The 14,057-nt window shown below is 40.1% G+C and overlaps 1 protein-coding gene across 1 annotated transcript in view; it reads left to right on the top strand.

Moving 5' to 3' along the window:
• Positions 1–14,057, top strand: part of map3k10 (mitogen-activated protein kinase kinase kinase 10) — a 71,870-nt gene that overhangs the window by 21,722 nt on the left and 36,091 nt on the right. The gene's annotated exons all lie outside the window — the stretch shown is intronic.

The raw sequence follows: 14,057 nt of genomic DNA, 5'->3' as shown, positions 1-14,057 counted from the left end.
GATCCTTATTTTCTGCTTATCTGTTACTTTAAGTTAACTGCTATCAAACCTTTTCAGGTCCAGTTAATTCTTTGTCACTGCAGAATGGCTATGACTTGTTTGTAATAACTGTGTTAGGGGAAAGAAATGCTAATTGTTTGCATCTAATGTCAGTAAAATGTGAAAGCTAAAACTTGTCATGAGTTAGAAAAGCTCAAATCTCTCAGTGTATATTCCTGTGCTGCAAGTACGACCATTTTCATATCATACACACTCAAAGATGCAAACACACACATACATAGACTCCATGCCCAAAAAAGCCACCTCATTTAATACCTATATCTCTTCTAAGAGAGAGGCTGCCTGGTCACACAAATCTGGCAGCTACGTTTGTGTGCAGACAAAGTGAATAGCTGCAGGGTGAAACTGTGCCACTGTGTGGCTCAGGATTGGAGCCTCGATGGCCTGTGGTGGTACAAGTGGAGCCAAGCTGGGGTATCGATGACATGGGAGCATACTCACTACAACCTCCGTATCAAAGCACTGGGGAATGGAAAGAGACCCAGGGATTCGATGCGCATCTGCTGTGCTGTTGCAACAGTTTTTAGTTAGACTAACAGGCAGAAATCATTTCCACACTGTCTCATGAAGCTTTTTTTTCCTTATTAAGATAACTAATCTGGGGTTTTATTTACGTATATATTGTAGGGCATGCTGGGAAAGATGTGCATCTTCTTATGGTTCAAATCTCTTGAGAGGTGAGAGATGTGAGAAGCCAAAAAAAAAACCCTTAAAAAAAATGGAGAGACCTATCGAGGTACAAAGACATGTGGTATGTGCTGCCAGGATAATGACAAAAGCATTCCCTCCAGTCATCTCTCTTTACCTTTAGTAGCCCTCATCTTTTCATCCACTCCTTTCCCTCTCTGTCATAGTGCTTGTGCCTTTTCTCCCCTCCATCTCTCCTTCACTCTCCTCCTTTGCCCTCATTTCTGCAGCTTTGTTCCACCCTACCCCCCTGCCCCATTCCTCATCTTAAACCATGACCTCCCCCCTCCACCCATTACTCTGCACGCACACAGTCTATTTCTCTCTGTTTTTGACTCCCTCTCCACCCTCTTCTTCCATTTCTTCTCCCCGGCGTGCTGCGATCGTAGCCAGGCTGGCGACAGCTGCAAAAGCAGAGAGTAGAGTGGTAGGCACCAGCAGTAGGGGAGGGAAGAGGGCTGGAGCTGTGGGGAAAAGAAGTGATGTGAAGATGAAGACGAGGGGGCGGTTACTTCTTCGTTGGTGAGGTTTTGATCTTGTAGAAATGAAGATGAAACGGGGTGGGTCTGCAGGCGGGGGCGGGGAAGTGGTTTCTCAGTAATCCCATGGGCACGTACTTCGTCTGCGTTGATGCACATCAGCCTGCTGCTGAGTTGGTGTATTATTTATTCTTTTATTTTTTATTTTTTTTGTCATGCCGATGTGCTGAGGCAGGCGGCGGGGAGGGTGCTCAGGTGTTACCGGAGTGACAACAAAAACTGCACTTGCAGGAGGATGAGGAGGTAGATGAAGGTGGTTGGAGATGTGCATCGGGGTGCTGAGTAGGCGACGCAGAAGCAGCTGTTATCAAGTGCAGGCTACACCTGGTCTGCAGGGGAGAGGGAGAAGGGGCTGTAAAATGAGGCTGATAAGGGAAAAGGAAAAAAGAAATAGCTCGATGAAGGATGGCCTTTGTTATTTGGATGTACCTAAATGGATCTCATATAATAAAATTCAACAATGTCACAACTGTGTGGCTCACACCTGACTAAATATTTAACCCCAAAGGCCCATTTTGAACATGAAAACAACATGAATTAAAATTTACAAACATTTTGTCAGATAAAAACAACACTGAGAACTAAGCCAGCAGCTTTGTGAGACTGTATATAAAAGAGGGACGCAGCCCATCGACTGCTAGTTTCTGGAATTTTGGTTGTTCCCATCCTATTTTATTCATTGATTATTCTTTTTCCCTTTAAGCCAGGCATGATCATATTTGGAAGAGCAGTTGAAGGTTATCGGTTGAGGCTATTGCTAGCTTGGGTGGCGAGATGTGTGATATTAACTGGGATGCTAATTTTGGCTTAAAACAAAATATAAATTTTGGAAAAGCTCATCTGCTGACTACTTAGTGTGTTTGACTCCAGCCAGTGTTGTCACTATCACTGCGTCTGTTGTTTTAACATCACATCTTAATGCAGTGAGCAGGTTAACTAAACTTTGTTCCCACTTTGTCCCATTTAATTTGTCGGGATTTGGTTATCTTACAATTTTTATTTGAGTAAAGAGGTTTAATCAGTACTTTAGCTTTTACCGGAGTACTTTCTAACTAAGCAAGTATCTGTATTTCTACTTCAGTGACAAATGCTGTAAGTTGGGGATTTAAGATGTGCGTATATGAAGACTAACTTGCGTTTGTATCCTGCCTCTAGTGGCAGCTTTTGAAACTGCACCATCCATGTTAGCATCTGTTCGTGGCTCGATTTAGACTCATTGCTTTGAAGTAAACGCAGTCATCAGACTGTTAACAAATTAGGTTTGTGTTAGATTAGACATTTTTTAAACAAGTGTCTGGGAATTAAAGAAAATGCGATGAAACCGCCTTAAGAAAACCGAACCAATATATACAAAAAATTATTAAAATAAAAAACTAAATGAAATAAAGTTATTAATTAAATAAAATTCCACGTGCTGCTTGGCTGAAACAAAAATTAGAGATCAGGGCTTGAGAGAGATAAAATGGTATCTTTGAGGAAAATGTGCCCAGTATCTCCTTTTGAATCCACCCTGAGTATCTGGTTTACACATATATAAGTTTTCTGTTTGTATAATAAATAACATCTACAGATACTGAATGTTTAATACATAAAAAACCCAGACAGGATTGGTGGCGTTTAACTTTTAGTTTTGCACTTGATGATGGTGCTCCAAGGCCACAGTCAGTAGGCATTTATAGTTTGGGGTAATCCATAATAAACATGAAGATTAAACTAAAATTTTAACCATTTATCACCGTTTTACAGTCAAAATGATTTACCTGGCGGCTAGAAATGTCACACTATAATGGCTACGCACCTTCATGAATATGATGCTGCCCAGATTAGGAGATAATGTGGTGAATTTAAAGGAGCATCGTACTAATCACCAGTGTTGGGGAGTAACGGAATACATGTACCGCCGTTACGTATTTAAAATACAAAATATGAGTAACTGTATTCCGTTACAGTTACCGTTTAAAAAGGTGGTATTTAGAATACAGTTACTTTGTTGAAATAAATGGATTACACGGCGGTACTTCCCTGTTTCATATTGTCGCGGGTCAGGACTGTTTGGGTTTTGTTTGACAGCTACGTTCTGTTGTTCCAGACTGCAGCGTTATGGTTGCCACGGTTACAGGGTGACGCTCTCTCTCTGCGTGTTTCCTGGGTGAGAGAGCGCCTTTTTGTTGTTGTTGTGCTAAGCTAACAGGCAGAATGCTACAGGTATAGCTCTAAAGAATGTAGCATCATAGGCAGTGTAGTCCGTGCTGCAGGGAGAATGGACTGCCATACACGTTATGTGTCTGTGAGCGAGGGAGGGAGAAAAAGGAAAAGTACGAGCTGTCATCGAGCAAAAACGGGAGCTGGAAGCATGTAAATATAATAATAACCACTGCAGCCAAGAAGAGAGCCTGACGAGCCCAGTTGTAAGTAAGCTATTAAGACTCGACTGTACACCGTGTTCGTGTTTTCCTCCAAAAACAATAAGTTCTGTTGGAGCAGCCTTTCAACGCCTCTCTCTGTCTCTCGTAAGCAAAGTTGACCCAGACAACAAAGTAAAGCTAGTTTTCGGCTACGAGCCCGACACAGAACCCACCGTATTAGTCAGAGGTCCCTTTACTACGGTTCGGAGCCGCAGACCTTCAGTAACAGTAATAAATCACAGCAATAGTACATTCACGTAGTTGTAAACAGCATGATAATATATTAAGTAATCCAAAGTATTCAGAATACGTTACTCTCATTGAGTAACGTAACGGAATACGTTACAGAATACATTTTGGGGCATGTATTCTGTATTCTGTAATGGAATACATTTTAAAAGTAACCTTCCCAACACTGCTAATCACTACTTGGCTTCCAGGGAGGGGGTCGTAGTTTCCTGATGGTTTTCCTCATGGTTGATTATGTGGTGTAGTTTCCTTTAAACAGACGAGGACGACGTTAAAGGATCCTCATAGGAGCGTCAGGGTGTTCATACCCCAGTCGCCTTTTCTTTCCCAACGTCACTACTATGGTTTGTGACCTTTCCCACTTGTTACCACAACATCAAATTAATGACACAGCAGTGTGGACTGAACCCAGAAATTATACATGTGATGCAAGAGATCGAGCCTAACGCCCCCACTGTTGATGTTAAAGCTGAATCATTCAGGGCACATTTGCATTTGTGAATTTCCTCATCGCTCCGATATCAGCTGGATGTGTCCAGGCTGCTCTCTGGAGGTCAGCTTAGGATGCAGTTGATTTTTAATTATTTTTTTTAACTTTATTCAGCCACATTTCATGTATATATTTATATTTTTGAACAATAAAGTGTAATTTTCTTACGTTAGTGTAACAAAAAGAAAAACAAGTCTAGATTTTCTCTTGGAGTAAAAGCTGTTCATTTGGATTGAATGTATTTATATTTGTGCTTCAGAAAGAGTCAAATAGTGAAATATATCTGAAGTGTTCTCAGTAGGCATACGCTTGCTATAAGCTACTGCGCTTTCCTCTAATGTGCCTGCAGTGTTACTTTAAAGAACAGAGGAAGGAAAATGAAAGTGGTGTCGAGCTCTGTCGGGCTGTTCCACCTGCAGTAACCAGATCAGCTGATCAGCAGAAGATAAATCTCTCAGCTGACTGCTCAGAGGACCACGCCCAAAACGCTGCTCCAGCTGATTGCTCGCTCTCCAGCTGATTGCTCGTTTATTTAAGGCGAGGCAGCACAGAGACGATGGCACTTTGCTCAGGGCTTGTAAAAATCCCACTGAATAGTCATCAAAAGGAGTTGTAAATAGGTTTGTTTTGTTTTTTTCATCTGCCAGTAGTCGTGCTGTAGTGTTTTAAAATACATTTCATCAGTATTTCTCTCAATATTGGGCTGAAAATATGTGAAAAGTGGAATTTAGACCTGATAGTTAAGAATAAAATGTGGGACCTAACCGGAGTCTCCAACAGTTGATTCTGTTCATCTGGATGTAGCGTTTTGTGGGAGAAACGTTTCATGGATGGTAAATGGCCTGTATTTGTATAGCGCTTTACTAGTCCCTATGGACCCCAAAGCGCTGTACATATCCTGTCATCCACCCATTCACACCCACATTCACACACTGGTGATGGCAGCTACATTGTAGCCACAGCCACCCTGGGGCGCACTGACAGAGGCGAGGCTGCCGGACACTGGCGCCACCGGGCTCTCTGACCACCACCAGTAGGCAACGGGTGAAGTGTCTCGCCCAAGGACACAACGACCGAGACTGTCCAAGCCGGGGCTCGAACCAGCAACCTTCCGATTACAAGGCGAACTCCCAACTCTTGAGCCACGATCGCCCTCGTTTCATCACTCATCCAAGTGACGTCTTCAGTCTCAGCTGACTGCAGGTTTCGCCAAATCTTATAAACAGTACATTTGCATAATGACTGAAACCAGCACAGTGAAGGAAAATGGGCTGGGAGGTCAGTTCCTTAATCTTAATTATGCAACTTTTGTGACTGACATGTCCAAAAAAAAAAGCATAAAAGATTATTATTATTAGATCATTTATCATTTATTCACTGCCTTTGGACAGTGGATGCCTCTGGCTGTTACTCTGACTATTCTTGTTAGTTCTAGCTTTTTTATTTATTTATTTATTTATTTTTAGCTTAAGTAGTGAAAGAGGTGAGGTGAGCCCTGAGCACCTGGTGCAAGCAACATGAGTAGCAGGCAGGGAGTCTTACTGTCAAACTATAACGCAGGCATCCTGAGGTGAGATCAGGGAGGACAGAAAGCTCCTGGGGCGAAGAAAGCCAGAAGCTTGCTTGGATAAGTTTAAATCGAGTCACCACAGCGGTGGAGTCGCCTCACAGCAAGAAGGTGAGATGTATGTTGGGGACCTTCAAAGTAAAAGTTGTTAACTGTGTAACAAACAGTTCTTTTGAAAAAATGCAACTTTTACTTTGAAGGTGATTGCTCTCTGTTTCGGCGATTTCTGTTGCACTTTTTATGTTGAGTGTTTGCACACAAGCGTGCATCTGCCATGCAAACTACGGCTGTCCGTGACCGTCTGCTACAGACCAATCACAAGCAGGTTTTTAGTGCAGCAGCCTCTTTGTGACTTATTTCACCTAGCAACAGCCAGCAACCATTTGCCAACCAGTGGGGGAATAAACATTTTTCCATAGAAACCAGTTGTTGGCAGGGATTGGCTCACTGGTCTTTAGAATTACGTGTTTTAAGACTGTCAATAGTACACACTGAATATGCCCAACCAAAAACCTGGTTTTCATCACAGTCATTATACAAAAGATACTAAGTCTGTGACCTGTATCATCATGGATGCTTTACTTTTAGTGGATGAAGCAAACTTCCTGCTGCATTTAGTTGTGCTTACATTGCAAATGCTCTCGTCCTGCTTCAAGTCAGCGATTATTTTCACCGTGCTGCTTTTACTGTTGTGAAATAATTCTCCTCTGTTGCTGACTAATAGTTACACAAACCTGCATGAAGTACAACATTCTCTGTTCAACATACTGGGCAGCAGGGTTTTCCAGATCACAACTAGCATGTGCTAAACACTCTTTGCTTATGTGTTTTGTTTTTAAATAAAAGCTTTCCAGAAATGCCTTCACTAAGAAGACCTTTGCACATTCCATTGTGGTGAAGCATCCGTGTGGGCTGTAGGCTAATGTGTCACCTGTTCTTAATGCCCTGACTAACTAGTCTGAAGGATCATTATTAAGCTCAAAGCCTCTCTGTCAGTGTTTAAACAACGACTGGGGTCAAAGTCCGGCAATGGATGTCTGGTGCGAGTAAATAAATAATCAGAGGGGCAGAAAACTGCTGCCGCACTGCTCTCTGTGGAAGAAACTCGACTCCCAGCAGGTGTCTGACAGCTGATCGATACTCGGCTGTGATAATAGCTTTGAGAGTGCGGCCTAAGTCACACTGTGTGTCCTGTCCAAAAACTAAACCCTGCAGTCCTCTTCCAGAGATCACAAACTGGTGCACACCTGTGTCAAAGACCGATGTCGCCACTGTGACGTCATGCAGTGCTTTTTGGGTATCGGGATTTTAAAGAAATAATCTTATGACATGAATAAGAGGTGGATCTGACATGCCAGTCACAAGACAGCATCTCACAGAATCGTATCCAGTCAATTCAGTTTTATTTGTATATGCTAATACCACATATATGGGTTCACATGCCTAAAAACCACATCAGAAATAAGGTCACTTGCATATTAAAGCAGATATTTAAATAAATATCAGAAATGAATACATATACTGGCTCACACAGACGCACAAAGCCTACAAAAGTAAAAATAAAATAAAAATCCTGTGAAACACACAGTAAAAACGTCGTCTGTTTGTACTCTAAATGTGAACGCATATACAAAATATACATTTTTATTCAGTAACATTTGAGGCCAAAAACTCTTCACTGACTCATTATTTTGATTGAAAGGCAGTCTTTAATTTCCCCATAGACTTCTGCACAATCGCACGAGTAAAGTGCTCGTCATTTAAAAAAAAAAAAGTGGAGAAAATGCAGATATAAGACACTTAGAGTTGACGGTACAGTCCCAGAAGCTCTGCTAAATGAGCAGAAGTGTTGGGCTTCACCTCCTAACCCTTATTAACTCCTAACTCCCTCATTTGATGACCTCACCTGTACCTTTAATGTATAACTAAAACTTGGCTTGATGACATTAGAATAGGTTCCAGGATTTTCCAAAAGTAGACCACCCTCACTAATGTCTAATGTCCTATAAGTAGACCTGAAACATGACAGAAGCCACAGTACAGAAAAGATTCTTAAGGATTCTCCTATTGGGTTTATAACTGAGGTGTTTTCAGTGCCACAGGTGTGTAAAATCAAACACATAAGCCTTCTGCCTTTAAAAGAATTTGTGAATGAATGGGTCATAAGTAAAAGCTTACTGAATTAAACCACACTCTAATAGGATGCAACAAGTCAGAATGGGAAGTTTATTGTCTCCTAGATGTTCAATTATTGCAATTAGGGACTGAAGTTACACAGCACTGAGGTGCGTGGTACCCAAAAGACTTAATAACTGCAGAGCTCCTGTTTATGAAGCTCTGTTTTTATCTCTTCATTGCTTTATTTTTCCTCAAGGAGCTATTTGCTTGATCTGCTTGTTTATAATTTGGATGCTCTCTGTAGGTTGCAGGCACAGCACTCTGAGGTCATTGATAAGAGAGTGTAAACGATATTGACTTTTTGCTTTCAAAGAGCAGAGAAAGCACCAGTTTTTCTTGATGAAATACTGTCAAAGTATGACGACTGTAATCAAGATGTGCGATTAATCAGTGGCTGTGATATTTACCACAATTCATGTTTGTATATAAGCCCTTTGGGAGAATGTAAGCAGTGCTTCTTGCTTTCTTCTCAGTCCCCTATTGAGATAACATTTCCAACAGCACTGGCATCGCATTGTGTAAAAGCCACACTATCCTTGAGGACTTTTTTTTTTTTCCTCCTTCGCTGCGATAAAAATATGCTTCCCACGCCCTTGCGAGTCTTATTCGTGTGTCGCTGCACTTCAGGTTTCTGTGCTGCCAGCTTAACACAAACATGTTGATTTGTGTGTTTGATGTGTGGATGAAAAGATGGATGGAAGAACTTGTGGCAGGGTGAATATGAAGATGAGAAACGGAGAGGAAGACGGTGGAAGTGCTGCTTCAGTCACACATCCAGTTTGTGTTTGTGCGTTTCTGTCAGCCTCCCTGTCTTTTTCTTTCTATTTCCACCCGACCTTCCACCCACATGCCTGATGTCCTCTCCCAGAGTGTCAGGGCTCTGTATATGTACACACGAAACTAACTGGGAAAAGTGGACTGTGAGGACACACCCATCCGAGCATGCAAACACATCCCAATCTCTCTCTGTCCTTTTTTTTTTCTTTCTTTTTGGAGTCTGTCCGGGTCCATTTTTGCTTCTCAGAAACAGCAAACCCCGAGGAGACAGTCGTCCCTCACACAGACGGCAGTATCAGAATAGAACGGATGGAGGAGGATGAGGGCAGCTTATTATCACTGTCAGCAACCCTCACTTTACTCCTCGACACAGTCACATTACCTTAGAGAGGTGGAAAATAACATGTACTCAAGGACTCGCCTATATTTTTCACGTTTTTATCTTCAGCGTTATACATTTTAAAGCGTTGGTAAAACATGTAGTATTTTTATATAATAACAAAGCTGAAAATCTAAAACCTTAACTGACTTTTCCAGAAAACTGAAGAAAACAGCAAATATTCAAATGTGAGCAGTATTTGGCATTTTTGCTCAAAACTGTTGCTGAATATTTTTTCCTCATTATCCACTAAGATATAGAATATTTTATTCCTGTTTTGCTAATACGCATGCCCGATGTGACATACTCCACCTGTTTATTAAAGTAAAAGCACCAAGGACACGATATAAAAATACATAGTTACAGGTAAAAGTCTTAAATTAAATTAAATTAAAAGAAGTAGACGTCTTTTTAACGTTTTTTTAAATTAAAAAAAGTAGACGTCCAGCTCAAGTAGACGTCCAGTCCACTGTAACAGTAATATATAGTAGTATATATTGTATACATTATAGTGTTTTTTTTTTTCTTTAGTTTTTTGTACCGATGCATTGGTTCAAATTATAAGCAAATGTAAAGAAATTAGCCAACGGAAGTCGACTTATAGGACAAAACCCACACAGTGAACATAGCAGGAGAAAGCAAACACAATAAGCACACACTGACCCCAACAATGCAGCGAATACACATTTAATACCTGCCTTTTAGTTCTTTAACAGCTGTTTATGTTATTCGTTAATTAGACAACTCTATGCAACGTGCAGAATATCACAGAAACATATGAGGTTAGTCTGTGATTTCCACCAGTTACCATTAGAGTCAAATTTCTTGTATCACTTCAATAACTTTATTATAATTTAACCTAGGCTATACATATTTGTTATCATGTACAAATAATATGCATACAGTATAGTTTAATTGAGTATGGATTCCATACAAATAGGTTGACTTTATCAAGAGTTCTGGAGAAAATTATAACAACGATAGAAAATACCAGCTATACAACTGGAGTGTTTATATTTAATGCAGTGTGGCGTTCCTCAGGGTTCAAATTTGGGTCCTGAATTATTTTATTTGGGTTATTAATAATATATATAACCCCCCAAAAATTTGTAAATGTGGTTTGACAGAAATATGCTGTCACTGGATTAACATAAAATACCTTTTTGGTGTTTGGAACCAGCAATTAAAAAAAATGGGGGGGATCAAGTAAAAGATACCTAGTTTGATCCAAGGAGGAGACACAAATCCCTTTTTGGGTTGTTTCAAGACAGCTGTGGTGGTCCTTTGTGAATAAGAAAACAACCAAAAGTATAGTTTTCTACTCATTTAACAATCAAGTGAATTGAATAAAATATATTGTTCTTTTAAAAGATTATATTGTACATAAAGTCTAATAAGAAAAGACCCCAAAACAGTGTGCACTTCTAATGCCATACATTCACATTTTATGAAATATGAAGAAATACACGAGACCGTTAAGATTTAACAGAAGAAAACAGAATAGTAAACAATGCTGATTTAAGGGTGCAGGGCCACAGTGGCTGAGCTGAAGACCTTGATAGTCTCATATAGAGAGCTGCCAATAAGCAATAAATAAACTCTAAGATACTTTTTAAGGTCACTATAACATTTTTCTTAACTGGCTTTGCAATCTGTAAACCACCACATGTCATTTGAACCTCAATAGGATAAGAAAAAACACTTCAAAGAACAAGTGAGAAACTTCAGGAAGAGCAGCACTCGCTGATGTGTGGGAGATGCTGCGTGTACAGCGACACAAAAACAGAATTACATTATGAAGGATGTAAAGCAAGTTACAGGCAGAGTCGTGTGACCTCTTCGTCGCTCTTAAGACCTGACCCAGCAGACAAACACAAACACGATTTAATCATCGTCTCACCGCTACAGCCTCTCTGTAATGGAGTGCTGTGACGGCGTTCCTCACGCAAAACATGACTCGGCTATGGAAGTATCAGCTGATACTGAGAGCGCGTCCGTATCACTGAAACTCGTCTCCTAGCGAGCTTGTGGACAGAGCACAGAGAGCGAAAGAGACACACCTTTATCATGTGAAAGGTTATTGTGCATGTGTGTGCGCGCGCGCACGGGAGTGCACGTGTGTGTAAACAAAGACGCTGTTGTGTGTGTGTGTGTGTGTGTGTAGCCTTGTTTCACCACCTTTTGCATACGGCTGTAGATAATTGCGAGCGAGTCAGAGAGAGAGAGCAACCCCCACCTGGCTCCCAGTGAACTGTGTACACTCCAAATATTTCCATAGCCAGTCCTCTCACGGAAATGAAGGAGGAAGTCGGAGAGCGGCACAAAGACGAAGGTATCTAATGTTAGCGAGGAGACTGCATACATTAAAATACCGTCACTGTAGGAAACTGCAGACTGACCAGGTAGTTTCACCGAATGGTCCAACTACACCTACTCTGCGAACATGACTGTGCTGCTGAACTCTTCTGAATGAAAAATAGATCCATGGTTTGATTTTCAGCATTTATATATTTATGCAGTGGCCCCGGGAGGTGAAGCGCACTCAAAGTTATGAATTATCAGCAAATAGAAAAACACTGCACACAAAACACAGCAGAGGGAGAAAAAACACAATGGAAATGAAATAAAACACAAAGCATGTAGGAAAGAAAATCTCACAAACCAAAAAAAGGTGTTTTAGGGGAGACAATAATGTGACGGAACAGGTGAGGAAGTGATAGAAACCAAAACATGCAGGTAATGTGTGCGATGATGTGTATGTGTATGATTCTTATAACTCTTTACATGCTTATTAGCTGTTAGTCATACTTGTTATTAATCTCTGGCTCTCTTCCACATGTCTTTTATCCTGTCTTCCGTCTTTCACCCCAACCGGTGTTGTGCCAAAAACTGATTTCCGGTATTTGCCAAAAACTGATCGCTCGTATTTAAACTGCTATAAGTAACTTGTTGGGCTATAATATGTGAAACATATGTCAAATGCATCCCTCATGGATGACATAAAGTCATCTTGAGCCACAAACAACATTCGTGTAACAAGGTAGAAGCCGCAATCAGTTTTTGGCAGTGACTTTTATATAACCTTTATTTATGCAGTTAAAAAAATCTCATTAACATTAAAAATGTCTTTAGTAAGAGTAAGTTGGCCAAGAGGACAGCAGAAATGGCAGAAAATATTACAATAGTTCTGTAAAAATATTTTAAGTGGGGATAAAGGACCGGATTGGTTATAATGTAAGTACAATAGCACAGAGTTGTAAAAATACTTGAAAAACGGATAATTGTTTAATTCTCTATATAACCCCTTTGTAAACCCTGTTCACCGAAGTCTATTTACGAACATACGTAAAGATATTACACATAAAAAGTACACAGAAACATTGGAAATCAGTTTTTGGCAGACAATCACTTTTTGGCACAACACCGGTCGTGGCAGATGACCGAGACTGGTTCTTCTGGAGGTTTCTTCCTGTTAAAAGGGAGTTTTTCCTTCCCACTGTCACCAAAAGTGCTTGCTCATAGGGGGTCATATGATTGTTGGGATTTTCTCTGTATGTATTATTGTAGGGTCTACCTTCCAATATAAAGCGCCTTGAGGCGACTGTTGTTGTGATTTGACGCTATATAAATAAAATTGCATTGAATTGTTGAATAGCCGTTTACTGTTAGCTTGTCACTTCTGCAGCTGGTCCGTCACATTATTGTCTCCACAAAAACACTTGCGTTGTGTTCTAGGGGTGGGGGAATAATTGATACTGTGTAGCATCGTGATATTTTGTTTGCTAATAATATATCGATACAGGGACAGCAGAAATCGATATTTTGTTACAAAAAAGGTTTTGTGGAATGGAACATGCTCTGACTTCAGACATTCCTTCACTGTCCAAATGTGTTTAACTTTTCTTTGGCAGCAATAAACATGACAGTTTACTTATTTTAATTTAAGACATGTTTTATTTTAATTAAGTTTAAAACTTTTTTATTTAATGTAAAATTATATTTTGTTTTAATTTATTTTCAAATTCTTCAGTTGCTGAAGGGGCTGCATAGTTTTCATAAACTGCATAGTTCAGAATAGCTATAATTGTACCAGATGGTTGATTCAGTTAAGTTGGACTAGACTGTAATACAAACCGTTCAGTTTGTCAACAATAAAACTGAAATGAGAGAAAGACTGAGTGTGAGACTTTGATATTAGATAAAATGAATATTGATAAAGTTTATGTACAGAATCTGAATATCGCAAAATATTTTAAAAAATTGCAATAATATCGTATCGTGCGTTAAGTATTGTGATAATATCGTATCGTGGGATGTATGGTGATTCCCACCTCTACTGTGTTCTGTGATGTTTTGCTTTGCTTTCTGTTGTGTTTTTGTTTTGTTGTGCGCTTTTGTAGCATTTCTATATTTGCTGCTGTTTTCTTAAGTTGCAATGCATTTGACGTCTCAGGCCCATCGTAAATTTCACAGATTCTGCTGAATATAATAAGAAGTGAAAGAAGACTCTTTAATCTCCTCCTGCCTTCATTGCACTTCCCCCTGCGCCTTGTTCATGGTCTCTGATTGCAGGAGTGGGGAGTTCTTCCTCCCCACAGTCTGCATGTCTTGTTTGAATATCTGATTTTTGGTGTTTTTGGGGTTTGGTTTTTTTGGTAATATAGTAGGTCTTTACTTCTCAATATAAAGCATTTTGGGACAACTGTTGTGAACAAACACTTAAAGT

The sequence above is a fragment of the Neolamprologus multifasciatus genome, chromosome 14 (genome assembly GCF_963576455.1).
Source record: "Neolamprologus multifasciatus chromosome 14, fNeoMul1.2, whole genome shotgun sequence".
NCBI classification, from domain to species: Eukaryota; Metazoa; Chordata; class Actinopteri; order Cichliformes; family Cichlidae; genus Neolamprologus; species Neolamprologus multifasciatus.
Note: the sequence above shows the minus strand (reverse complement) of the source record. Positions and strands in the feature narration are given on the sequence as shown.